Consider the following 3,393-nt stretch of genomic DNA (forward strand, 5'->3'; position numbering starts at 1 on the left):
CTTAGTGGGGGATGCCCTTTTCTCTACCCTGCAACCTCTCTCCCACAGAAGAGACGTTGCGAGCCTATCCTTGTTTTATCGTTATTTCCATGGCAGGTGCTTGTCTGAACTCCAATCTCTGGCCCCCCTCCCCAATCTTTCACGAAAAACACCCGTCTAGCCGAATCCACTGTGAAAAATTTCCCCCACTCTTTATCTGTGTCTAAATCAAAACGTGGATTCCATGAACAAAGCTTCTTTCTTAGAACTGCACGCCTGTGGAACTCTGTTCCGTCTGCCTGCTTCCCACCGGACTACAACTTCGATGTGTTCAAGTCCAATGTTAACAAATTCCTAATGAACCGCCCCCTTTAGTAAACACTTCATCAAATCTCCACACTAACGTAATGTACTTGCAATAACCCTTATCCCTGAGTGGCTTCCGGGCCTTGATAAGTGGTGATCACTGTGTAAAAAAAAAAAAAGTCGGAAATTATTAACAGAATCGGTAATTGTATCGGAATCAGGAAAAATTTAGAATTATCTCATCACTAATTTTTAGCTCGTTTATATTGATTGTAGTTCAGTGAAGTTTCTTGAAAGGTGTCCAACATAAAGAAGTGTGGGTGGTTGGTCTAATATATACAATCGCAGACTATGTAATCGCTGTCCAACATAAAAGCGTATGGACGATAAACCTAATGTATAACATCACAGATTATGAAATTATTATTTTTGGTTTCTGAATTTTTTAGATGAGGATTGATAATTCTTATTATTTAGATTATTCGGACTACTGTTCTCATCTTGAGTATTTTTTTCACAACATTTCGGTTAATGTGTATGATCTTCTTCGGGTGTTAGTTATCGAACTCGAGAGTCTGCACGGAATTTCTAACAGAAGCCATTATTTCATCCATGGAAGTAGTATAATCTCGTATCGTCAACCATGACTGGATAGAAATCCTAAATAATTTGGAATCCACAAGGACTCATAACATAATTGATAAGGTACATGTAAAATTCTGTTGTAAGTTACATTCTCTGGACGTTGACGTCACAACCATCAGTGTGGGTGACACTCAAAATGCAATTACGAATTACTTTTTCTACGCCATCATAGCTGACCGAATGACAGCATGCTCCCCCTGTGGATTAAATAAAGAGTTTTGTTCGAAAACTAGTGTAGATTCCCGAGTTCGACAGAAAAATTCCAAAGTTCGACAAAATCCACCTGAAGAAAGTCGGAGGTTACATTTACCGAAACGTTATGCGAATAACACTCTAGACGAGAACGGTAGTCGAGTAATCCGAATAATATGCACTCTATTGCTGTCAAACAAAAAAAGTTATATCTGAATGGCCGAATCTCCTAGGAGAATTTGTTTGTGAAATATTGCCCCATCCTACATAATCTCCTGACCTAACTCCCTCTGATTATCATTTATTTAAACAATTACAAAACCATTTAGATGGCCTTAGGTTAATATCACGATAGGAAATTAAACAAGTTAGACTTATATTTAACATCAAAATGTAAAATAAAAAATTTACAAGTGATGCATTTACAAGTTTGTTGGCAGATGGAATTATGGCGGTTGCCATACCGTAACAGCATCATAGTAGTAGTTCACTACAGAATCAATGTATAGATAGCAAATGTTGTTATTGTAAAGATTAATAATTAAAAAACAACAACACAGTTTTGACTTTTTTAGATGAAATTCTAAATTGACAAAACCTTTGCACAGACTTCATATATCAAAACACACTATGAACTCGTAATTCACCACAAAGAGTGGTGCGTGATAGCTTTACTATATAAACTCGTTGTTCAGTATTTAATTGTTTTCTTTTATGGCATATCAACTTTTTTCGGGTTATTTAATATCGAATCCGCTCATTTTGATGAAGGATTTTATACTTTAAGTTCTTTATATATTCGAATAAGTAATTCACCCTCAGCCACTGCTTCGTTTTGGGGTAAGGTAATCATAATTAGTTATTAGTTGGAGGTTGGAATAGGAATATTAATTGTTGCGAGAGTTTAGTAGAGATTTATACGCATACACACACCGACAAAGTCACCCTATATATAAACTCATTCAGTCTTGACAAACTATGGATACCCATGAAGGGGTACCTGCGCATGCATTTTTTATGGCAGGAGGTACGCTATCTCCAACCTCTCCTCTCCTGAGTCAACATCGTTAAATACCAGTGGTAAGTGAAGTACATGATGACTGGAAACAAATGCCGAGATAAGCGGAGAGCACATACAGCACCTAGAATTCCCAAATGGTCACCCATCTGGTACTAACCAGGCTCAATGTTGCTTAACTTCGGTGATCTGACAAGAACCGGTGTGTCAACGCAATTATGCCGTGTATATTATTAAGCAGCAAGTCATATGTAACACGATGGAGTTCTTTTTTTTCTGATTTTGTTAGATATCTTTTCGATTTGGCGAGCAGTCTTTTTTTTATTTCGGCTGGCATGTTGTATATTATGATGCCATTATATACATGCCAGCCGAAATAAAAAGACCGCTTGGCGAATCGAAGAAATATCCAACAAAATCTTACCAAAGAACTCGTGTTCAATAAGACTTGCTTGGTATATATATATATATATATATATATATATATATATATAATATATACTGAGTTCGTGTAATTCAGTAAATTTTCATATACCAATAGGTTTTAAGCCAAAAATGGTTGACTTAAGGATTAAATTACAAAATTATCACATTTAATAATTGAGCATTAATATACTGTGTGTGCAAAATCAAGACTTCAAGACAAGGTGTTGATGGCAACAAAAAGTGTATTTCATTTTACGTTACAATTGTTTCAATGTCTAGTTCGACAATTTCAAGCATTATATCGTTTGAAAACTTTCAAAAACCAACATTTCTTCAGACTTTATGAATAAACACACTTTAGGCAATGTAGCATTTTTGGAATAGAAAGAAAAAAAGCCTGGGGGATCCCTAACAGGAAAGGCATGCGAGAAACACTTACCTTGGTTGTGGTTACGGAAAAGCCCATTTAAATGTTAACATTTAAATGGGCTTTTCCGTAACCACAACTGGAGGGGATGACTTTCGAAATATCGGCGAAAAAAGCCAGCCATCATTGTAGAAAAGTGTCCAGTTGAGAGTAAAGGAATTAATATTTTTAGTCAATTTTTCGATGTTTGTTGTCCGAAGTGTCGAGCTTCAAAGCGATACCGATCTCGTGAAAATCTGTCGCCTCTGTCGAAAGTTTTAGACAGACATACAAACATACATACATACATTTAAACAGACAGGTGAGATTTATATTATAGGTGATGATGTGTATGTGTATGTATAGACTCTCCCCTCGAATCATGGCGTATGAGGTTCAGGCAACTATTTTGCCCGAAATC

At 36.3% G+C, this 3,393-nt stretch overlaps 1 pseudogene; it reads right to left on the reverse strand.

Annotated features, from left to right (window-relative positions):
- Positions 1 to 2,252: 2,252 nt before the first annotated feature.
- On the reverse strand, positions 2,253 to 2,369 carry LOC145285065 (5S ribosomal RNA; annotated as a pseudogene).
- Positions 2,370 to 3,393: the final 1,024 nt, after the last annotated feature.

This window comes from Euprymna scolopes, chromosome 9, assembly GCF_053919585.1.
Source record: "Euprymna scolopes isolate OS-2025 chromosome 9, ASM5391958v1, whole genome shotgun sequence".
NCBI classification, from domain to species: domain Eukaryota; kingdom Metazoa; phylum Mollusca; class Cephalopoda; order Sepiida; family Sepiolidae; genus Euprymna; species Euprymna scolopes.